This window comes from Panthera leo, chromosome B2, assembly GCF_018350215.1.
Source record: "Panthera leo isolate Ple1 chromosome B2, P.leo_Ple1_pat1.1, whole genome shotgun sequence".
Taxonomy (NCBI): domain Eukaryota; kingdom Metazoa; phylum Chordata; class Mammalia; order Carnivora; family Felidae; genus Panthera; species Panthera leo.
Genome location: NC_056683.1, coordinates 131,152,409 through 131,178,214, shown reverse-complemented (window position 1 = coordinate 131,178,214; position 25,806 = coordinate 131,152,409). Strand labels below are relative to the sequence as shown.

The 25,806-nt window shown below is 36.9% G+C and overlaps 1 protein-coding gene and 1 pseudogene across 1 annotated transcript in view; one reads left to right on the top strand and one right to left on the bottom strand.

The window, feature by feature from the left end:
• The window catches only part of GRM1 (glutamate metabotropic receptor 1), a 468,268-nt gene that overhangs the window by 177,499 nt on the left and 264,963 nt on the right, over positions 1–25,806 (bottom strand). The gene's annotated exons all lie outside the window — the stretch shown is intronic.
• The window catches only part of LOC122219271, a 35,837-nt pseudogene continuing 12,627 nt past the window's right edge, over positions 2,597–25,806 (top strand).

The following is a 25,806-nucleotide window of genomic DNA, read 5'->3' as shown; positions in this document are numbered from 1 at the left end:
TTTATGTCTATAACAGAAATATTCTTACCGCCCAATAGCTAGACATTTTTGCTGGTTTTGACATTTTTTTCTACTGCAAGTAATATGAAGTGAACATCCTTTTTCTTATATCTCAGTCAGTATCCTTAAATATTTTCTAAGAATAGAGTAAGAAGGGAAGTACTAAATCAAAAGAAATAAGCTTTTTAAATGTTGTTAATACATATTGGTAGTTTGCTTTCCAGAATGTTACAGCCATTCACACATTTAATAGTTTCTGAGAATGTTCATCTACTCACAGTCTCCAGTATGGAGAAATATCATGTTATTATTTATTTAAATCTTTTGTAACTTGGTAGGTAAAACAATGTATCAGATAACTTCTTTAATTTGCCTTTGTTATTAATTAAATTCTATACACACACACACACACACACATGCACATACATATGGAGAGTAACATCAGCAACATGGCTGCAAACATGTACCAGGATTGTGTCGCCCAAACCCCCAACAACAAAAACGTGGCATCCATTCATGGAAGAAAGTACTTTCGTGGGAGCTATGGCATCTGGCACTCTACACCAAGGGACCCGGGAAGAGCCTTGCCTACTTATGCATCAGTTAACAGGCAGATAGACCTTGGTCTTGGCTGTGGACACTGCAAAGTCACACGAACCAACTCCAGTTTCTCTTAGCTGTGATCCAGAAGCCCCCAGAAAAAAACTTAGACAATCACCCATGGGTAAGAGAGCCTTTGTGGAAGTCCAGGTTTTGAGCGAAGTTCCAAGTTTGTATGTACTGGAGAGGGATAGAGGAACAGTTGGACTTTATCTACATCAGCCCTCTGATGGCTGGTGCACAGTGCAGGGCCAAGAGAGATTTTCTCAAAACATTATTTCTCCCACAAGGAGAAAGTAAGAGCATGTGATTGAGCACCCAGCTTCTCCAGCTGTGTAGGATGCTGCCAAAGAGGTCCATTTCTTGGGGCACCTGGGTGGCTCAGTCAGTTAAGCATCTGACTTCGGCTCAGGTCACGATCTCACAGCTTGTGGGTTCAAGCCCCACATCAGGCTCTGTGCTGACAGCTCTGAGCCTGGAGCCCACTTCAGATTCTGTGTCTCCCTCTTTCTGCCCCTTCCCCACGCTCTCTCTTTCTCTGTCTCAGAAATAAATACTTTAAAAAAAATTTTTAAGAGGTCCATTGCTCTCTCAGTCTTGGTAATGATTTTTGGATACAATACCAAAAGTACATGAAACAAAAGCAAAAACCGACAAGTTGAACTACATCAAACTAAAAGCCTCTGCACAGCAAAAGAAACAATCACCAAACGAAAAGGCAACATATGAAATAGGAAAAAATATTTGGAAATCATGTATGTGATAGGGGTTAATATTCAAAATATATAAAGAACTCATATAAGTCAAGAGCAAAAAACCCAAACAGTCCAATTAAACAATGGGCAGAGAAGCCAAATAATCAGTTTTTCCAAAGACATACAAATGTCCGTTGGGTACATGAAAAAAATTTTCAACATCACTAATCATCAGGGAAATGCATATCAAAACCACAGTGGGATATCACCTCACACCTGTTTAGAATGGCTGTTATCAAAAAGAAAAGAAACAGCAAGTATCAGCAATAGTGGAGAAAAGGGAACCCTTGTACACTGTAGGAATGTAAATTGGTACAGCCACAACGTAAAACAGAATGAAGTTTCCTCAGAAAAATTAAAGATAGAACTACCATATGATTAAGCAATCCTACTTCTATGTATATATCGAAAGGAAGTTAAATCAGTATCTCAAATAGTTGTCTTTGCTCTCATGTTCATTGCAGCATTACTCACAATAGCCAAGATGTAAAAACAACCTAAATATCCAGCAATGGGTGAATAAAGATGTGGTATATATACAGAAGGGAATATTATTCAGCCATAAAAGCGAAGGAAATATATTTGCAAAAGCATTGATGGACCGTGAGGGCATTATGCTAAGTAAAATAAGCCAGACAAAGACAAATACCGTGTGATCACACTTAAATGTGGAATATAAAAAAAGTCAAACTCCTAGAAACAGAAAGTAGAATAGTGGGGCCTGGGTGTGCAGAAAACATGTTGGTTAAGGGTACAAACGTTCAGTTACAAGATGAGGAAGTTTGGGGACTCTAACGTATGGCATAGTGATTATACTTAATAATACTGTATTCAATACTTGAAAGAAAGAAATGGTGATTATGTGAGGTGATACAGGTGTTACCTAACCCTACTGTTGTAATCATTTCACATATATTAATGTGTCAAATCAACCCATTGTACACCTTAAACTTATATAGTGATATATGTCTAGTTATATCTCACTAAATCTGGGGGGAAAAATGAATAAAACTTTTTGCTTACACATTCACTCAAAAAATATACATTAAATTAATATATTTTTGGTAATTATCCGTTTACGTCATTTTCCCATATGTTTCATATTTGTTACATCACTACAGTGTATGTATATACTCATATACATAGATGTTTATACATATGTATGTATACACATACAGTCTATTATATATGTTGAGAATATATTCCTAGTTTGTTGGTCAATCGTCCTTCCCACGCCCACCATGGCCACCATTCAGCAAATGGTAGGAAGATGGAGCTTAATGGAGAGCAAAGGCTTTGACAAATACATGAAGGAAGTAGGAATGGAGACGGCTCTGTGAAAAGTGGGTGCAGCGGCCAACCAGACTGTATCATCTCTTCTGATGGCAAAATCCTCATCATAAAAACTGAGAACACTTTGAAAACAATAGTCTTCCTGTAACCTAGAAGTTTGAAGAAACTACAGCTGATAGCAGAAAAACGGACTGTCTGCAACTACACTAACAATGTATTGGTTCAACATCAGGAATGTGATGGAAGGAAAGCACATTAACAAGAAAACTAGAAGATGGGAAATTAGTAGCGGAAGGTGCCATGAACAATGTCACCTGTACTTATGTCTATGAAAAAGTAGGGTAAAAATTCCATCATCATTTTGGACAGGAATTATCTGGGAGGATGAACAAGCTCAGTTCAATGAGGAAATCCCCATACTGCTTTTATTTTTCATTACTGTGTTCAATTACCTTTATCATCAACAGTTTACATGCAACTATTTCAAAGTGTTGATTTAATTATGATCATCCCTTTGGTTAGTAAATAAATGTGTTTGTGCTAAAAATAAAATAAAAAATAAAAAAATAAAATTTGGTCTATCTTGATTCCTGTAGGCAAAAGATGTTTAAAGAGCCAATTTTATAAATACGTTCCTTTTTGATTCTTGCCATTACTTTGAAATATTTATCTATATTATCTTTCAGTGTACTGTTAATATAACATATATAATGTAAATTATAAATATAGACACACATATCATTTAATCTATCTAAAATGCATCTGGCTTATGCTATGATATAAAAATCTAATGGCTATTAAATCTAGTCAGATGGAGAATATATTTGTATAATTTTTCAGTGGATTCTTAAGATCTTAAATGAAAATGTTTTTCTCTTGCTTTCACATGACAGCAACATCTTGGTTGGTCACAGATAACATACTATCTTCCACAAAATTCTATGGACATTTTAAAATTATCTCCCATCATAAAAATCTGAAACTAACCCAAGTTCACACCTTTGTGGCCAGTTTTCTTTTTTTGTTTCTGTTTTGCTTTCTGATCCTTGCTTATGGATTCATAAGAATATTTTATACTTTTGAAGTTCATAAACATTGCAAGGATGTATCTAAATGCCTCTTTTTTATAAATTTTATCTGAAGTATGGCATGCCCTTTCAATGAGTCCTTTGTAACTGAAGACTTTTTACAATTATGTTGTAAAGAATTACTTCTGTTTTAATGGCCTTGGCCTGTGCTATGAGAGTGCCTGCAATTCTGTTTGCATTTTTTTCTGGTTATTTCCCATTTCTATAGTCTCCTTTCTCATCACTTTTATTTATTTGCTTTTCTCTCTGTATCTTGGGAGACCATCTCAAGGCTATCCCCCAAAATGAGACTAAATGGAATCGCACATGCTGATAGTTTTCAATACTGGATTTTTATTTAAGTCACTCATGAAATGTAATAGTAACAGTAATAATAATAAAGTCGGGTAAGCTTAGAGCTATGACACCACACAGTTCATGAGACATTCTATTCTCTGTTGGTAGTGATTGCTGGAGTTGTACAATGATGTGGAACTGCCTAAGTCCTGTTCTAGACCAATTAAATCAGAATCTTTGTATGGTAAAGCACTGGCACATAAAATTTTTCTTTAGTTGATCTTAGTGTGCAGCCATGATTAGAGAGGTGGGGTGGCCAATGGCATATGGATAGGGCTTAGCGCATGGCCTGAAATACATCAGTGTTCAGGACATGTTAAACAGTCTCAGCTTTAGCATCTGCCTCTGTATCATCATTTTATTATCCACAAAGCCAATTTTAATTCTTTAGCGCAGATTTTAATCTACTTTTGCTGTTCTGTTTTTTTATGCCTTCCTTACCCAATCTTCTGTCTGCCTCATATTCTCATCTTTTGGCTGTTTACCCTTGTTTCATGAAGACTATGTCTTGTTTATTCTATCAAATATGTCAAGAAATTTCCTAAACTTATTTTCTAATTAGGTGCTATTTTCAAAAATAAGAACTCTATCCAGGCTCAGTTTTGCTAATGGACAAGATGTATGGGTTGGCCCCATGGATTGCTAAGAGTGTCTCATCAAGCATGCAGCCAGAATGTGAACCAGCATGCAGATTCTCAAGCATAGTTCTGTTGAATTAGGAGAAGCTTTTCTCTTATGACCTCTCTCTGGTTCTCCGTTGGCTTGAAGAGATAGAGTATACTCCACAACATGTACTGAAGACACAAGTATTCCAAACTCCCTCCATTTTCCTTAATTTGTCATTCAACAAATACTTACAGGTAATGTCCCTAGGTGCTAGAGAATGCAGAGGTGAACTATGTCCTTCTTTTCACAGAGCTTACATGTCAGTACCAGAAGCAGACAATACTTATCTACATAAATAAGATTACTTCAGATATTACTATTGCACATTAAGAAAACAAAATAGGACAACATTAAAAGGGTCCAGAGAGGAGCAACATTTACCTGATGGAAATACACTTACTGGGATGCCATGTGCCACTATCAACATTTCTGCTCTGATGTTTCCTATGACGTAGTATGCTGTCAAATGGACATGGGGGAGAAGTTCTATGACCACGTCAAAAGACACTTGCAGAAGATACCTGCCCAATGTTTTGGTTGGTCTTGAGCCAGGGACTCTTTTCCAGAGAGCAGAGACTACAAATAAAATGTCTCCCTACTTTCATTTAGAGTATCTGAGCTTGGTCTATTCCAAGTGAGAAAGTATCTATTAATTACCAATTAGTTCTCAATTCAGCCCAAAATGTTAAGTTTATCCAAGACCAACAATAGTTTTACAGTCAAATTTAGTTGGGAAATTATTATGTTCTTTTTTTTCTCCATGTTAAAGGGCATTTTGTGGGAAATAGAGAATAGCAACATCTATCCAAACTGGACCAGAATGCTTAAACGGTTCCCTTATTTCTGTGCTCTAGGTCAGAAGCTGTATAAAAAATTCTTTGGTTATGTTTCAAGGACTTCAGGCTCTTCAGCCCACCCTCCTTTCCTACTCATTTTTAATGCCATTGTGTCTCTAGTTTAGTCCTCTTTACATTGTACTTCCTTACATTGTACCTTACGTTGTACTCTTCCTTACATTGCTCCTGCCCATCCCCTCCAGATGGATGTTTTAGTCAAACTGTCCCTTGGAATTTTATTCTAGTTTCATTCCTAGACATTGTGCTTCACTTCTTCCATGATCCCATGGTGTGTCACCTGTTGATCAATCCTTCCTGACTCCCTCATTCAAACCAGACTTCCAGTGACGTTGACTTTGTCAGGTGCCCTGGGGTTTCATTAGTCCTTCAGAAGAGTTCAGATGACTAACCAGGTTAAACCAGAGATCCTATTTAAATATTTCATTTAATGGCTTTCGCTCAGTGTCTCTACCCTGACTGTTGCCAAGTAGAATATTTAGATATTGAAAATACAGCTGTAAACAAGGCATACAGGTCCCTGATCAAATGCAAATAACAATACATGGAGAAATAGACAAGTCAACTAACAATGTTAAAACAGTATGATAAGCATGGTGATTGGAAAAATTCAGTGTTTTCTAAGAACAGACACTTATACTATATTTGAGTTGTATGGAAAGAAACTGTCTAAACTAGAGTCTGATGGATGAGTTAAATAGGAATGAGCAAAGAAAAGAGATGGGAGGGAAAGAGCTCTCTAGAAGCACTAATATTTAATCATGAGCATGCCCATGTAATGAGATCAGCACAGTTTGCTAGGGAGACAGTTGGTGAGAGCTTGGACAAAAGAACCTTCATCAGTTCTCAGTACAGCCAGGGCAAGAAGCTTTTATTTTCCTAGATGTGATGGAAGTCTCTATCATGTATTAGAATTACTGTTAATTTATTCATTCAGCAACTATATCTACTACTTCAATGCAGAATGTGATGTTGGACTATAATACCAATTATGGGAGGTATGACCCCTTCTCTCATGGATTTTATTCCTGCCTTGCATGTAGTAAGGTCTACTTGTAAGCTTTTTGATTCCAGTGACTTCTCTGAAGTCAATGTGGTAGAACATTTTGGTGGAACAAACCTACAAGTAGATAAGTCAAGAATAAAATAAAATATGTAGGAAGAAAAGAGGGCAGGGTATTTTTTAAAAGGATTTAGAAACGAAGGGGAAGAAGAGAACTGAGATAAGGGAAAGAAAGAAGGGAAAGAGAGACAGAGAACGGAAACAGTACGTTTATGATGGAAAAAGCAAAGTATCATAAAAAGCTTCTCAAGTATAACAGACTGCAAATATTTGATATTACAGTCTTTCTAAATTAGGTTTAGAGTACCTAGTATGCCTAACTCAAAATCTTCTGCATATAGTTGCATGAAAAGTATTTTATGGAAATAAGCAGCCCAGGGCTTTCTTTGAATGCCAAGGGACTCATTTTCAATGAAAATTTTGCATGAATCTCACTGCTGCCATGATAACTACCTGTCATCAAACTACCGTTCCAATGCCATCTTTTGCCACTGTAAGTTTTAAGGCCTTGATCAACATTTTCTACCTGGAAACTTCAAGAAAATTACTCTGACAACTGTAATCACTGTGTCCTTTAGACACAAGAAATGGCTTGTTACTGCAGCTAAAATCACAGTTATCTTTTTGGGGCAGCGGGGACTACTTTAAAGAAAGAACAGGTGGCTCAGTTGGTTAAGCGTCCAACTCTTGATATCAGCTCAGGTCATGATCTCAAGGTTATGAGGTGGAGCTCCACATCAGGCTCTATGCTGACAGTGCAGAGCCTGCTTGGGATTCTCTCTCTCCTTTTCTCCCTGCCCCTCACCAATTTGCTCTCTTTCTCTCTTTTTCTCAAAATAAATAAATAAACATTTTAAAAAGCCAAAAAGAATAGATAGTTAGAAAATGTGTCTAATGGGTACCCTGTATCATATAATAATTTCAAGTAAATAACAATGTATTTATTGAGCACTTAATAACTATAGGGTCTCATGCTTAATGCTCAATAGAAACTAATGAGTTTAAAAAGGAGAGGCTGTAGCTCCTTCTCTTAAACAGGTCGTGGTCTTATTGTACAAGGGAAAATAAAACAGTCTCATTATAAATTTAAAATTAGGAGAATGTGCCATAAGAGAATTTAAAAATACATATAGAAGAAGGCATAAATTAGATTGGGGGATCAAGAAAGTCTTTACTGAAAAGATGACACTAGGATGGTCTCACAATATAACCAGAATTTCAAAAAGTAAAAAAAGATCAGGTGCTATTCTAAATCAAAGAAATAGCATAAGCCAAGGCACAGAGGCAGAAAACTTATGTGCTATTTAGGGAAAAGTCTAGTTCATCTGGAGCACTAAGTAACAGAAAAGCACCAGTGGGAGAATCAAACCATGCTGTGGAGGACCATAAAATTTCAGTGAAATCCACACACAATTTTATAAATAATGGAGAGCAACTGTATTTATTGTAAAAGAAAAGGCACCATAAGAACTTCTTATTAGGAAAATTATAGGCAGTAATATGTAGAATAAATTACAGCGGAGAAAGGCTGGAATTTAGAATCAAATGTAATAGACAAAAAAAAAAAAATACATGTTGAGGTTTGAAGGCACCTAATGAGTTGGTATTCTCTTTTCTCTGGACAAGCTCTGGATCAACCGAAATTGATAAAGGAGATGGTGGATGGGTACAAAATGTATTGAAGGTCATGGCTTAGAGGTGCAGCAATGACAGAGTTCCTCATATGGAACCCTAGCATATGATAGACTTAGCCACTGCAGACTGCCCTACAAAATTTTGGGTGTAAAAGAGGAAAGAAGATGGAGGGGATTAAATTAAATGCTCGGACCCTTTCCCTAATACACTGGGGGAAGAAAGACTGAAGAGCCAGACAAAAGTCTACAGAGGTATTATGGAGGAGCTCTCTTTATGGGAAATTGGCAAAGTATTCCCACATCCCCAATAAAAGGGCTTCTATTTTCTTGGTGGTGGGGAATGATAGCTAACATTTATTACCAGCAAAAAAAACCCTCCCTAAACAGTTTACATTTAATATTCAAGAAAATCTAGGATATAGGTACTGTTATTATTTTCATTTACAGGTTTGAAAAAAGTGAGCAAATTGGGCCAGGTGGCACAGCTTATAGTGACAGACCCCAAATTGAACCTAATGCGATATGGTTCCACAGTTTTCTCCCCAACTTCTATGCCAAGAGATGTGAAGACATGGTTCTGGAAAATACATACTCTTCAGGGAAGAGCTTATGGACAAGGAACCTGGGAAGGATTCAAGAAACTACAAGAGGGCTTTGTGACGGAAACCAACTTAAACAAAACACCTCCTGGATAGTCTTGTTCTGAAGACTCAGAACAGTTTCAGTAGACTTGTGCATGAAAGCTTGATTAGAGATACAAGAAAGAATAAATATGAAGAAGTCGAAGCAACAAGAATACATTTTCAAGAAATATGTCATTTGAAGTAAAGGAGAGTTACAGTATGAAAACTTATGAAAATTGGAATGTGGAACAAAGATGTTTTGGGCAGTTTGTTAGGGTATCGGAGAATGTCTATAAAAAGAGAAGACACTTCCAGTGGAGAAGGACAATTTGAAGACACAGATGAGAAAGAACAAACTTAGGGGCTTATGTTCCAGAAGAGGCAAGAAGAAAAGAGATTGAGAAACAATATACCTTAAAATCAGGGACTTCTTTTGGTGAAGAGACACGTTGTTATTTGAAGACAGAGAAATCGAGGAGTCTCAACTAGATACACCTCAAACACAAATTAGAGAAATCACTCAGGATTTGACATAGATTGAGCCCTAAGGCTTCAATCCAGGGGGAATTGCCACAGTTCTCCTTGAAAATGGAATAGTGAACCAATAAAAAATAGACAAAAGATTGTTGGGAAGTGACGCCCAGCTGAGGCATGCTAGTATAGATGTGTTGTTGATCCCGTCAGTTGGGGAAAAAAGGCTCTTTTGACATGGTTGAAATAATACACAGTGACCAAAAAGTAACTTGTAACACTGTAAACCTATAACTTTCTTGTGTCTGAAGCATATAAACGGATTCAAGTCCTTTTGGCCAAACTCTTTGTAAGTCTAATGCTTTGGCAGCTGACTGACCACACATACATACAAATGAAATGAAGCATTGAGTCAATTATTTTATTCATTTGAGGCACTAACCACCCCCCCAAACCATTGAACCCATTATTTTACACCAAAATATATTTGTACTGAAAAAAGGCCAAATAGCACTTTCAATACAAGGAAAACTGAGAAAAGGTGTGCTTAATCTTCAAAGTCTTATACCAGAAAGCAGCAACAGATGCCATATGTGTGGAATAGAAAATTATTCCATTCTATTTCAAAAAGGAAATCCTAGTTTTGCTGAGGCTTAAATCACACCTTATTCTCTTCATTTTACTACTTCTTCTTCAATACTGTTTTTCTTTATATTCCGTATGTCTTTAATTCCTGATTTTTTAAAAGTTCATTTATTTTGAGAGAGACAGAGGTAGTATGGGGGGGGAGGGGCAGAGAGAGGGAGAGAGAGAATCCCAAGCAGGCTCCATGCTGTCAGCACAGAGCCCCATGCAGGGCTCAATCCCATGAACTGCGAGTTCATGACCTGAGCCAAAATCAAGAGTCAGACATTCAACTGACTGAGCCACCCAGGCACCACCAACTTCACGATTTTTTAAAACAACTCCATTGTTTAGGAAAATATGATTAACACTATGTCTTTAGGTCAACAAAATGAAGGAGACTTCAGGTGTTTTGGTCATTCAAGCACTGTATGCAATTTTATTTGATGGGGAAGTGGGAGGCAGAATAAAGGGGGAAAAGTGGTATGAGAGAATTTGACATTTACAGAATGCCTACAATTTGCTGATATTATATACAGTGTAATAAAATGGTTTCAGCCTGTGCATTGAAACTCATTCATAAGTCATGAAATCAACTTAACGGCCCATGAACCAGTCTTTTAAAAAGTGAAATAGAATAAAATAAAATGAAACAGAGTACTACACATATGCTAAGAAAAATTTGGTTTAGAGAAACTTTTGTCTCAGTTACACATAACCAAACACATACATATTCATCTGTGAAGCCCAGGTCATGATATCAAATGTGTTACTTTGCTATGGATTATGGGCAAAACAGCTCTGAAGTCATCAGCTTAATGTTTTTGGCTAGTGAGAATACCTTCTACTTTTCCAAGCATCCTAATTTTCTTTTGAAGTCTTGAGATAGAAATGTTTAGGAGAAGAAAGAAGAAAGAAGAAGAAGAAGAAGAAGAAGAAGAAGAAGAAGAAGGAGGAGGGGGAGAAGGAGAGGAGGAGGAGGGAGACGGAAGGGGAGGGGGAGGAGGAGGAGAGGAGGGAGAAGGAGGAGAAATTCCTAAATCAGCTCCCTAGCATGGAAGCTGAGAGAAGTCAAATCAGCTAACAGGACACTCTTTCCTGAAACTTAGAGTCTCAAGCAGGTCACAAAGGACGAAGACTACACAAACAGTTGGCACATATCCCTTCTAGTGGTGATATCCATACCACCCCGTTTAGGTTAGGAGACCATTTCTGTGGTTCCTGCTAACTTAGTTTGTGCCTACTTCTGCTTCTTCTCTAGCTTCTTGTCAATATTTTAAGTCCTGACTTCTTTCTGATAAATCCTTTTTGCTCATTAGCTGGCATCAATTGTTGTTACTTTAACTGAAGGATCCTACACTTATACATGTGTGTTGTTTCATTTAAACCTCAAAACTATTCTGTGATATAGGTATTATTTTTATTTTACCAATGAGAAAGGTAAGATTCGTGGTAATTTTGCCAAAGGTCATCTTGCAGGTATGGAATTCAGACCAGGTCACTGTGACTTAAAGTTTATCCTCTTTGTATTAAATAATGCGCACTGAACTGGCAATAACAAATAGTGATATATTTCATATGCAGAATAATTTTATGCGGATGATTTGTCAGAAAATAGTTCTGATTTTGAGTGAATCAAAATCAATAGTTTTCTATTAACTTCAAGACAAAGTTCAGCAGTCTGAAGCTCTTACAGAAAGTTTTAAGATTATGCATGTTGAGAAAATATAGCTTAGCCTGTTTTGCTGATATTTCCATTGATTTTAAGAAAGAAAGGTCTTTTATCCTATTAGTTGCATCCCATTAGCAATAAACCAGAGTTCTGAAATTCTCAAGATCTATCAAATGAAGTTGAACAGCTCAGGAATTATCCTAGGAAATGCATCAGTGTTAACAGACAAAAGACAGACTGGGTAATTCAGCTGAACAACAGCATTCTTCACCAACGTCGTAAGTTCTCTCCATCCGTCTAAATCTCCACCCCCTCAACACACACACTCAATCATTTATTCCTGTTAATTATTTTTGTTACCACTCCTCCTTTTTGTTACATACAACCTGTAATACGTCTCTTATCTATGTTAGCCTGCGTTATTGCTAAGGCTTTTCACTTGTATTCCTAAGTCAGGCTTCAATTTCTTCAAATCCATGTTTTCCATTGCTGCAGAGCAAAGCACGATTCCCTGTCATTCATGCTTGAAACTCTTAATGGGATTTCCATTATTTAAGGAATAACTTATAGTATCCTTATTTTAATACATATTAATATTCATCAATATTTTAAAGCTTAAAGCTTGAGGTTTTTCAAACACATTATATGGTTTTATATCTGTACCATTACACATGGTATAATGTTCTAACTGTGTGGAATGAACTTTTTCAAATTTGCCCTCCTGGAAAAATCTTATCAGTCCTTAAAAACCAAGTTTTGATGTTACCCACCCCCCCCCCCACCCACCCCACTCCCCGCCCAGGAAGTCTTCCCAATTATTTTCTAACACCATTAAAGAGTTAATCACGCTCTCCTTTATTATCTCTATTTTTTTGTATTTATAGTCTGTTCTTGTTCATTTTTTCAACAAATATTTCACCAAGGCAATATTCTATACTCTGAGGATATACCAGTGAGTAAAACAGACAAAAAAAATCTAACTTCACAAGGCAAAATAATCAATAAGAAAAGGTTGTAAAATATATCAAAAGTAAGATAGATACAACTTCTTGGGGGAAGAAAGAAAGAAGTATTAGAGGGGGTGACATTTCCATCAGGGTAGTTAGGAAAAGTTTCACATGAGATGCATTTGAGGAAGGACATAAAGGAGGGGAAGGTATGAGCCTTGGAAATGTCTAGGGAGCATTTTAGGCAGAGGGAACTATAAATGCAAAGGTGCCCATGTAGGAATGTGCTGGCAAAATCAAGAAAGAGTGACTGGGATCAGAGTTAAAAGATACAATCAGAGACCAGGCCATGGAGGATTGGGCATGAGCTTTGAAGGGAATGGGAAGCCATGGGAAGTATCAAAATAGATAAGAGATATGATCTGAGTTGATTTATAAGTTCACTCTGTACAAATTCTGCTCTCATCCAAATGCCCCAAGCAAATGCGGAGACCAGATTAGACAGACAAGGTATCTTTACTTTCATGTGACACTCACAAACAACTATGAAAACAGAGCATCTGCTGCTTTTGGCCTAAGGTAGTTACTGACTAAGACCTGCCAGATATATACAGCAAGTCTGTCCTTCACTTCTAATATTTGAATATTAGGTCACAAATAATTCAAAGTAGAATAGTATACGATCTACTTTCTCTAGGGCTCTCCATTTGTGAACATGCCAGTCAGATCTAAACATAAAATTAATGCAAGGACAAACATAAAAGGATTTCGTGATTAGAAAGGCACTATGCAAAGACTATTGGGAAACTAACTTGCAAATTATTTTCCTGGTGGAGATTTAGAGTTGGAGAAAGAAGGCCAGTGATATGGAGTTGATATTTAAGTTGCCCAATTATGAGAAGGTAAAGGAAGGAAGTTGCACAACATATTTTTAGAGTTTCAATGTAGGCAATTCTCTGATTATATAAATACTCTTATTTGGAAAGAGATAGATGACTACTATAGTTGCTACTTAAACTTATCATCCATCCTTCCAGTGATCTTGTTTTTATGCCTGAAAATTAATCAAATGAACCTGAAAAGTAAAATGTTAGAAACCCTGAAGTTCTTTAAGACATTTGCCTTGCTAAAATAGTCCCATCTGTCACCTTAGAGCCAAAAAAAGCACAGGAAATTATGGTATGCTTTTCCTCACCTTTGTATAATAACTTCATAGTTCTCACTTATTGAAATATTTCCAGTAATATGTTTCTTAACTTTATCAGCTATATAACTTGTCATGCCACAGTACCTGCACAGAAAAGGTAGGCAAAATTTACATGGAATGCACACTAAGGTGAACTCTGGAACCAAGTGGGTTCAGTCCTGGCTGCAGCACATGCTGTATGATGTTGGTCAAGTTTTTTTACCTCTCTATGACTCAGTTTCCTTCTCTGTTAAAAGAGGCTAACAACCTACCCTACAAGCTATTATGTCAATTAAATGGGTTAGTAAGTAAAATGCTTAGAATAGTGCCTAGAACAATATAAGAGCTCTACCATAATGTTAAATATGTAGAAAATATGTAGAAAACTCTGGGTGATACCAAAACACCTGTGTAGTATAGCAAATGTGCATATAGAGTCTTCAATATCTAAAACAATTTAAATAAATACACTGAATCCTTTATATGCCTGCCTTTATTATATGTATCACCAATCAAAATTACCTATCATGGCAATCATGTATATAATTTTTCTCATATCTTTGCAATTCTTCATTCATGAGCCCTAAGTTCTTTCACCAACAGGGCCTTTTAGAAATGGAAACAGCCACACTACTATGAGTTACCCTATAATAAGCAGGGGGAAAAGGGAAGGGAGAGAGGGAGGAAGGGAGCAAAGGAAGCCTTTATTGAGCAACAAGCTCTTGTCTGGAGCCCTAGTGCTTTACCAAAACAGGGAATCTGCTTCCTCCCCAATTTTTAAGACCCAGCATACAACAAAAGATTCTTAGGGAAACATCTCATATGGTTCTTTTCATTTTTGTACAGCTTTGTTAAGAGCAAGATGAGTATGTAAAAGGTAGGTTGATTTTATTATTTATATATATAATATTATGTATTATTATATATAATATATTTTATAATATATGTTATAACTGGTTATATATTACATATAGTACATAGCATTATATAATACATAGGAGATAAAATTTATATAATATAAACACATATGTGTGTATTTCTTAAGCTGCTTTAACATTGATTCTTCCAAAGTAGTGGGATACCTACTTTTAGAATTATTTCATTTACCTTTTCCTAAAACCTGCTTCCCCCATCCATGCAGCTATATCATTGGGTTATAGGCAGGCATGTGGCCCCAAGACACTTGCCAGTTATAAATGGACACTTGATGTGCTCGCTTCGGCAGCACATATACTAATAAATGGACACTTGATCCAAAGCCACAACAAATAGCCTGTCTTCTTGGAGAATTCAGAATTGGGGCTGAGAAAGATATCTCTTCTTACTGGAAGGATCCTATATTATATAAATGTGGGTGCTTATTTACAGCCATTTATTCTATCATGTGAGCTATAAGAGAAGAGGAAGCTGATCCACAGAGCAAGAAGGAAGTATTTTGCAGAGGGATGGTGATGAGAAAACATCCTGTTGACATTTATATGCCTGGTACTAAATACTTTGCTGATACCTAGATGTGGTCTTCCCCTTATTACAAATTCTGTTTTTTCACCCAAGCTAGTTCAAATAGGTTTCTGTAACTTGTATCCAAAGGAGTCTTTCTTTATTAATATGTCCAGTTTAATCAAAGTACAACATATATGAAATACCTATTATGTTTCATATATTGAGTGTACAAAATGAAAAAAATATGGTTCTGGCATTTTTGATGTTGCATTGGTCAAGAAATAAAAGATGTAAAACATATGTAACTATGACATAACATGGTAAACGGACCAATCTGTGGAGTGTATTCTAGGTATAGCTATTAATAAACAATACGTAATCCTTTGTTCAATTCCTCCTTTGATCTCCTCTTTACTGAGGAGTACATCCATAGACTCACTCCCGCAGATTATCAGCTCCACTTTCCAAAGCTATTTCAGAGAGTCATCTTTTTCACCTGGATGGTGAGCCCCCTGTTGAGCCTTGCCCCTCCATGGAAGCCTGATCTAGGAATTCTACTGCCTTTCCAAGCCAAAGAATCTGTCATCAAAGCTATTGCTCTCAGCTGGAGCAAACTACTCTGGCACAATCGCCTGAGCAGCAGGTACAAACCCATATGTCACAGACTTGTTAAAAGCAAATTGGTCCATATACCAATGATCAAGTGTATTTCCTAATAACTGAGAATTTCTTCCTGGGATTTTATGGAGTAAGATTCCAAGCACAAAGAGAAAAGAGACTGTCCTGTTCATTTATTCTTGTTGTTGACTCTAATATTTGTAGAATTTAAAAATTGTAAAGATAATTCATCCTTGTTTAAAATTAAAAGTTAACATCAGATGCTGTTTTTAACAGGAGGAACTTTGGGAGGTTGAGGAAAGTTGAGCTATGAAAACAGGGCTTGCAAAACACAATTCAGTGAGCTGGACACTACATCTCGTTATATTGCTAAGATAAATATTCACAAGTCACATCTTTTGAAGGCACTAAAACCATAAATATCAGACAGTTGGAGAAAAAGGTTCCATATTGTAAGATTTATACATTTGGCTTGTAGCTATTAGAAAAACATTTTGTTACTTATAGGTTTTTCAGTTATATTTTACTTTTAACTATAATGACTAATTGTCATATGAACATTAATCTTGAGGCTATGAAATGTAGGCATTTTGGAAAAATGAATGCACTCACTATACATTAGTGCCAGAAAGATGGAGGTTTTGAATAGTTAACCACTCTCTATGATATTGCTATAATTATCTCAGTCTGCATAAAGTCTGATCATATTCTCTGGACTTAGAAACCACTATTTCTATCTTTACATAATTTTTGGTAATAATAATACTATTATTTACAGTAACTAAAACAAATATTTTTAAATCATAAAGAATATCAATTTCTTCAAGGTATTTATTTATAAAAACATTGAGTTTTAGAAAGCATAAATTTTATTTCCAATGTTTTTCTTGGTACAATCCACTGGACCCAGAGGTCAGTTTTATTTGAATAGCTCAGAAAGAAAAGAATCACAAATGTTTTTTGATGGGGCCACAGTTCCTCTTTTCCTTATACCTACCTCTTGCACATTTATATTACCACTTATGCCCTTAAACACAAGTGAATTTGTGATCTTTTTTTTAAACTATCTTCCCACACAATTATTTTTATGATTTCAATGGTTTGTTTACTTTTACCCATTATGAAATGTTAAAGCATGAATGAGACACAAGAAACCACAATTAACCTTAAGAACAAAAGAATAATTTCTCATTTTACCAAACAATAAAACCACTCTTACTATTAATAATTCATAAGAAAGGCAGCAGCTATCAATTAAGAAAAAAACAAATCAAGTTGGGGATAGAAGTTGCAAAACAGGCACAGTCATCAAATTTGCAATTATTAGAGCTGCTCTAAAGTATCAGTGATAGGTGATACATATCCAAAGGTGTGGCTACAGCACAGAAGAATGATTAGTGAATGTATGCATGGCTACATTGATGGTTCTGCTCCTATTTCCCAAAATTAATAAACAAATGAGAACTCATTAACCAGAACCAATAAGGATTGGTAGGAAATAAAAATAAGCTATCTCTAACCTAGGGAGGAGCTTGATCCACGTCTTACTATCATGCTGGTTGATTAGAACTTAGAATAAATATATATTTAAAAAGCTATCAGCACTGGTCTGAATTCCTAAAAACCTGCATAGCCAATAATGTAATTGAAATATAAGGAAGGTTACGTCGGGCTCTGTGCTGACTGCTCAGAGCCTAGAGCCTGTTTCAGATTCTGTGTCTCCCTCTCTCTCTGACCCTCCCCCGTTCATGCTCTGTCTCTCTCTGTCTCAAAAATAAATAAACGTTAAAAAAAAAAATTAAAAAAAAAGAAAAAAGAAAAAAAAGGGGGCGCCTGGGTGGCTCAGTCGGTTAAGCGTCCGACTTCGCCTCAGTTCACGATCTCGCGGTCCGTGAGTTCGAGCCCCGCGTCGGGCTCTGTGCTGACAGCTCAGAGCCTGGAGCCTGTTTCAGATTCTGTGTCTCCCCCTCTCTCTGACCCTCCCCCGTTCATGCTCTGTCTCTGTCTGTCTCAAAAATAAATAAACGTTAAAAAAAAATTAAAAAAAGAAATATAAGGAAGGTTAACTGTCGCCAGCTGATCTAAGACCTCTCCAGTTCTTTTGACTTATAACAGCAGCCTTTAAATATATGAGGTACTTAAAGTTTAGCTACTTCTGCCAAACACATAGATATTTATTGAATAAATGTTTATTAGGAAGAAGGTGCAATATAGTTTATGTGTTACACTATTTAAGGCAAAAGATTCTTCAGTTTTCTGCCTTACTTTAGGTGCTCTAATTATACCTGGCCTGACAGGATTACTCAAGGCAGACATAGGAACATTCCAGAGATAGGATTCAGTTTTACCTGTGGCTTCCATTAGGAAAGAAAAATTATCCGAAACCAATGGCTGGACAGAGTACCATTTAGGAATTGAGTCTGGAAACTTTCTTGAGGATACAGACAGACCATAGCCATTACTAGATTCTTTTCCCCTATTTAGAGTACCTCTAAAATGTTTTAGCTGATCCATATCTTGAATACATTTTATTTCATCAATGAAGGCCCTTTACTAACACTCATAGTGCTAATTAAGGTAACAATTCCATTAATATAAATCCATTTCTGGCATTCAATATGCCTTTTAATGAAATCTCCTACATTAAGAAAGATCTAGATTCTAGCTAAAGGTTTGCTGCCACTGCCTCTGGATTACCTTTGGTTCTATGTCTGAAGGTCAGGTGATCTCAGGACTGAGCATGATAAGCATATCATATGCATTTTCCATTGGTAAAGAATGTTAGTCGCCCCCCCACCAAATTTCTTTTCTCTGAATTAAGCAATTCCTGTACCTCAGATGCATCATTTCAGGGTCTCTCATATTTAGTGTGCTGTAAATTCTTTCTGAAAGAGTGGAGTTGGGAAAGAGACAATATTATTAAGCCTTCAGACATAGAGCTATTATAACAAGGTGTTGCAAGAGAGAAGAAGACACAGCAGGGCTGGCCATCACTCATTCTCTTCATTATCTCTACTACTTATCAGACAATTAATAGAGTAAAATAATCACCAGAGTCAAGAGGGTTTGGACAGAGCACAGAAATTTTATGCAACTGACTTTATAGTGGCTGAATACTTAAATTAAAAAAAAAAAAAAACTTGCAAAGTAAAGAAAATTTAAATACGCTTAACTGCTTGAGAATCTTTGGAACCAAGCTATGATCACTTCAGAAAATGTTCTAAAAATTGCTGTCTAATGTCAACCAGATCTTTCCCATAGCCCTTATTTCTGGTTCTCAAGGATCCCTGACCTCTATCTGATCCTCCTTCACCAATTTGATATTATAAAACAAGGAAGCATACTGCCATGGAGAGATCATAGGCACAGAGCTGAGTACCTACCAGGATTCATGTTTGACCCTGAAACTTTGCTCAAGCTATTCCTAGAAATGCTACCCCTTTTCACCTCTGGCTCATAGTCATGTCAACTATGAGGTCCTCATTCTCCCTCAATATTGTTATGAGATACTTCTTACCTTAAACTGTCATAAATCTGACCACGAATTGTTTCATAAGCCTAAGATTTCCCTGGCTCTTGGTATTGACATCCCAGTCACTGAACAAGTCACACACTCCAGCATTAAACAAAGAGAAAAAAGCAACAGAATGTTTACTGTCTGTAGGTCCCCCAAATAGGTATTTTATAAAATCCCTGAATAAACTTTCTCCCCTGCCAGGTGGTGATGGAGAGGAAGATATGGAGTAGGGCTAATATAGAGAAATTTATCATAAAAAAATGACAAACTGAGTTAGGATAAATTATTCAAAACAAGGCTACCAGCCAATGGGGAATCAGCATGGGTTGCAGAAAGAACCCAGGTATGGGTGTAAATGGTTGGAGAACTCTGGGAATCTAAGGGAAGGCATTGTCAGGTAGGAGAGGAGCCAAGTAGTACTCCTGGTCAGGATTTGATGCATTTGAAGTGCTGAAAGAGTTTATATAGATCACTGCTTATAAACAAAATTTAAATAGATAGATAAATAAGTATATAGATAGGTATAATTAGATTAATACATACAAGAGCCAATTTTAAAAGGGTACCAAAACCTTTCTCTAATCTCATATTAATTCCATTTTAAGAAAGGTTTCATTTCTGATTCCTCCCACAAGACCGTGAACTCCTCAAAGGCAGAGGCTGCTTATTTTCCTCTGAATCTCCAGGTGATTCTCAAAAATAGGTTTATTAAAAGAAATAAAATGTCAGGTACCTCATATGTGTTCTGTTTGTTGATTGAAATTAATGCCAATAGAATGGCTCCTGCCTCAACTTTGTATTTAAGTAGCTAGCATCTTTCTTCCATAAGAATGATCCTCCTTTCCCTCAAAACATCTCAATCTCGTAATGAGAAGCAGGTGTTCTTCTCATTTCTTTGTGGATAAATTAAAAGACAAAGAAGTGAACAGACGGCTCAGGAAAAGCAGGCAGCTGCTGAGGCAGGAGTGGATTTTGGTTATTCTGTGTCCCTGGCTAGCAGGCTTTGCATGCTGATTTCTCTGCTGAATCTACTCCAACAAAACAGCCATTTGCCAGAGTGGAAGCTGTGACTCCTTTATAGTGGACCCACATTCAGCTGTGAAGTTCAGGTTTTACTGCCTGGGAAAGTTTATTTCAGGACAAAGTTAGTAGGGATATATGTGAATTCCTGGCATTGAAAGCTGTGCCACAGGGAATGTCAGTAATTTCAGACAATTTATGTTCTATTGGATTAGCCCCAAAGCAACACAGCTTTAAAGACATCATGCACATAAAGTACCCAGCATAGTGTTGCCCTTTCAGAGCCTTCTCCATTTTTTTTTTTTTCTTTTTGCCCTCCTCTGAGCACTAGGAGATTGACCTTTATATATTCCATCAGTTGGGCTTCCTTGTCCTCTGTCTTAGCCAGTGTGATTGCCAACAGAAAAGCAGACGGTAGCAGAGGAGAGAGAGAGAGAGAGAGAGAGAGAGATTCACTCCTGGCTCTCTTCCTGACAGGCTGTAGTTTGGTTACTAGCTCTTGTACCTTTAACTGTAGTGCAGCTTCTTCCTGGCAGCCTATTTCTTGTAGCCATAGGTCGTACCAGATTCCAGTAGCCACTCTGACCTCATGATTTGGCAGGCCCTGTCTTGCTTCATGGTACCTTAGTAGTTCTCTTAACTTTGCCACGTCTTTTAAAGAAGTCTCTTCATTAAATTCTCTTCATTTATCCTTCTAGTTGTTTCACGTGTTACCTGCAGGGATCTTGACAGATATATTAATGTTTGCTCCTTTCCAGTATAAACATCAGAGCTAAACATCCTGTGCTGCTTTCCATGGTACTTAAGCCTCTGGAAATCAGTGGATCAAGGTTCTCTCCCCTTTAGGTTTGCAACTCATAAAATTGTTAAGGGAAGGGTTGGTTTTTGCCTGGCCCTCACCAGTCATGGCTCTACCTGCATGATACATGTTAGCCCATTCAATGTCCCCAAAGGTCCCACAAGTCTATATTATTATCTCTATTTTACAATGATGAACTAATGGCTAAAATCGGACATTGGCAGATAGCTGGTAGGTGATTCCAGAGCTTGTGCTCTTATAACCTCACACTTCTCACTCTTCTGGGGCTATTTTTCCCACCATAAAATGAGACTATTAGACTATATTAGTGGTTCTCAGTCCTATAGTTGAATCAACTAGGGAACTTTAAAAAAATACCCCAATTCAAGCCTTCATCCTAGACCAATTAAATTTATAAGCTTCTATGTGCTTCAAATAAGAACTAAGTTTGAGACCACTGGAATAATTGTCCTATAAAGTTTCTTCTAAAATGTTATAATTCTGGTATTTTTTAAAATTATATTTATTTTTTTAAGTTTACTTATTTTGAAAAAGAGAGTAGGAGAGAGGGCATGTGAGTGGGGGAGGGGCAGAGAGAGAGAGAGAGAGAGAGAGGGAGAAAATCCCAAGCAGGTTCCATGTTGACAGTGTGGAGCCCAATGTGGGGCCCAAATTCATGAACGTATGAGATCTATGACCTGAGCTGAAACCAAGAATCAGACGTTTAACTGACTGAGCCACCCAGACACCCCATAATTCTAGTATTGTTTAACTTATTGCTTCAGTAGTGGTTTATAATAATTTAGTATTGCTGGATTTTTTAATCTAAGAGTTTCTTCCTTCTAAATTCTAGCAAAAAAAATTGTAGAAAGTGTCTATAGCATAAATACTTGTATAAGATCATTTTTAACACATCTATCGCACACTTATGGAATGCTGGCTATGTATAGGATCCTTTTATATGTGATGAGAACACAATCCTTGTCCTCCAGAAACTCACATTCTAATGAGGAAACAGACCCCAAACAAGATACCTATATGGTAAATTGGCAAGAGTAGTAAAAGAGATATATACATTCAGTGTGTCAGCTTTGGAACCTCCTACAGAACAATAATGCCATGACCCACACCCTAGAAGCTTAGTAGAAATATCTCAAAGACTTCATATACGTCTTTTTTAAAGAAGGAGTGGGTCAATTTTATCCACATATGAATATAAACAATTCAGCCCATCTGAGCTGTGAATGTAGGTTGCTTGGCAACAGCTTTTACAGTTGTGTTATTTGCTCTGAAATGAGAGGAGCTGGTACTTTTCTCTTTAAAACAAAAGAATATTAATAACAGCAATAATGGTGGGTATTTATAAGTCTTTTGTGTAAGAACTGCACAATATGTTAGCTCATGCATGCTTTAGAGTCAATGTTAGGCAGTTTTTAGAAAGGTAAGAAGGTTGAGGGAGAATCTCGTCACATACCATCATTAGGAGAGTATCCCACAGTCAGCTGACCTGGTTTCATGAATCCAACATGCATTTAGTGTGCATATTGTTTATGCTTAACTCCCTACCTACATACAAGGTATTTTCTAAAAAGTTAGGGCAGACAAGGATGTATGCTGGGGAAGGATCACAAAATGTGTCAAATGCATATTTCCTCTGATTAAGTAGTTTCATCAAATTCCTAAATCTTTCCAATTGACTTTACCTTAAAACAAAAAATACAGAGCGTCTCCCAAGCACGGCTGTATCACCACATAAAAGCAATGGGTAGTCATAAGGAAAAAATGTTCCACCTCCTAATAGTGATAATTCAGGATATAAAATGTACACAAACCGACATCTAATTATAGACAAATTTTTCTACCATAATATCTCAGTAACTACATTAGAAAAAAAGTGTATAGTGAAGGCTGGATTTTTTTTCATCCTTTGAAAAAATTCTTAGATCAGGAAACAAAATATCAGTCATACCACATGTCCACATCTTCCTGTAAAAATCCAGCTCCAAAGACGGAAGGAGCTCCTTTGCTTCCTACTGGTATAAATTATGACAGCTAATTTATTTCACAGCATAAGAACCTTTTGGAGAGGTAGTGACTTAAATATAAAATGCATAACAAATGTGATAGTGAACAAATGACCATTTAAAAATACTGCTGTCATCTTGCAGTTCTAATAAAGATGATCTCAATTTCAAGGTCTTCCCCATCTTTCATTTATTTATCAGTTCTGAATGTTAGCATATTAGTAAAACCAAATGGTAGAAAACAATCTTGGATATCTGAACAAGGTTTCCTATATTATGTTTGTCATTTTGCTTGTTACTGAGCAGACAGATGGGCTCTAACTTGTCACAGCAAGCTCTAGCAAAAAAAAAAAAAAAAAAAAAACAAAAAAAAAAAAAAACAAAAAAAAAAAAAACATGAAACACTCACAAAAAATGGTGGGTGTCAATAAAGCCATAGGCTCATGGTGTCCATTAGTTAGTAGCTATGATTTGTAACCTGAGGTCATTGCAACAATCCATACCTGGAGGTAAAAGTGTCAGATTAGAAACAATTTATTCTGAATGTTTTTTGAACATATGTTTAGTGTCCATCATAACTGGCTACATAAGCCTTTAGTATATGGTCTGAGCTCACTCCCTTGTAAAATAATGTAAATGCATCAACACTGGATATCCGATTGTACATCACCCTATCATAGTGCACGACTTCACATTCTTGAGAGGACATAGAGATTGCCACTGCCCAGTCTCATTTGCTTGTTCACCATGACACCAATCAAACCCCATTATTCCATTCACAAAGAAATGTCTGTGTCATTGATTCCTACGTGCCAGGAAGTGGAAAGAGGGGGAAGTCTTCCCTTTATTTGAGATATCAGCCTATCTGGAAGGGGGAGTGCAGTACCAAAAAGGATATTTAAGTTATTATACTTTACATTTGAAAAGCAAACTAAAATATATTCTTTCTTTTTTTTTTAATGTTTATTTATTTTTGAGAGACAGAGCATGAGAGGAGGAAGGGCAGAGAGGGAAACACAGAATCCAAAGCAGGCTCCAGGTTCTTGGCTGTCAGCACAGAGCCTGACGTGGGGCTCGAACTCATGAACTGTGAGATCATGACCTGAGCCGATGTCAGACACTTAACCAACTGAGCCACCCAGGTGCCCCTAAAAAATATTGTTTCTTAATATGAACTGAAGCATAATCAAACATGACTTAAAGAGTTTTATAGGAGCTAGACCTTACTCTCTGAATATCAGTAACTTCCAATGAGGGGCATTAGAGATTCCATAGGAATAGGTTATATTTATCAAAAATAAGCATCAGGAACTCCAGTTCTACTTGGGATGCAGAAAGCTGTCACTTTCCCTCTTACATTAAAAAAAAATAGAAAAATCTGCAAAATCACAATGTGTCTTGAATCTATAAGATAACAGAGTCACAAAGCAAGCAAAATCGAAGAAAAAAATAAATGTTTCCAAGGACAAACTGCCTTGAGGCAAATGCTCGGTGCTCAATGTTCACAAGCCAGTAAGGATAATTCTACTAAAATTTACCAGCTTCCTAAAGGTAGAATATGACCTGTCATTGCCAGGGTGGCTCAGTCAGTTGAGCATCTGAGTCCTGGTTTCAGCTCAGGTCACGATTTCACGGTTCCATGAGTTCAAGCTTCACATCAAGCTCCGAGCTGATAGTGCGGAGCCTGCTTGGACTCCCTCTCTCTCTCCCTCTCTCTCTCTGCCCTACCCACATACTCTCTTTCTCTCTCTTAAAATAAATGAATAAACTTTTAAAAATTATTAAATAAGGTAGAATGAGAACTAGTGTGATAGCATATGGCTCTCAGGAACCAAAACCACCAGTCAACGGCATTAACTGTCAGACTCTTCACAAACCTCACTACCATAATGGTTTGGGGGCAGGACCAGCGTCTTGAGAAAGTCACTGTTGTAGTACAGGGCCTGGGGGAGAGTAACAGCAGCCCTGAAGAAAGGGCAAAAGCCCTACCTATATGCTTCTTCCTTATCCTTTCTATGGAAGAAAATCTTAAGTCTCTGGAAGAATGTAGAAAACACCATCACACTTAAGACACAGATAACAACCCAGAGTATTTAGAAGAAGAAAACAAATAATATTCTTTAACCCTGGGGGGAAGAGCAGAAATACACACTGGGTCCAGATCATTTAATAGAAGAGAAGAGAATAAATGAGAAAGCCCTACCCCCTGAGATACAGGAACAAAATACTGCCTAAGAATAATGCTGAACCAGAACAACAGAGAATGTACTCCCAGTGCCTACTACCAGGTACTAAATTAATACAGTAACAGCAGTATACATATACTAGGGGAAGGTCAAGAATATAGAGACAGAACTTCTTGAAGGTATAGGCATTCACAGAAAACCTAAAGGTAAGGCTGGAAAAGACATTAAGAAAAACTTTCTGAAAACCAACTTCCAATCTACACACAGGAAATACTCAAGTTTTTTTTTAATGTTTATTTATTTTTGAGAAAGACAGAACACGCAAGTGGGAGAGAAGCACAGAGAGAAGGGGGTGAGGGGACAGAAGATCTGAAGCAGGCTCTGCAC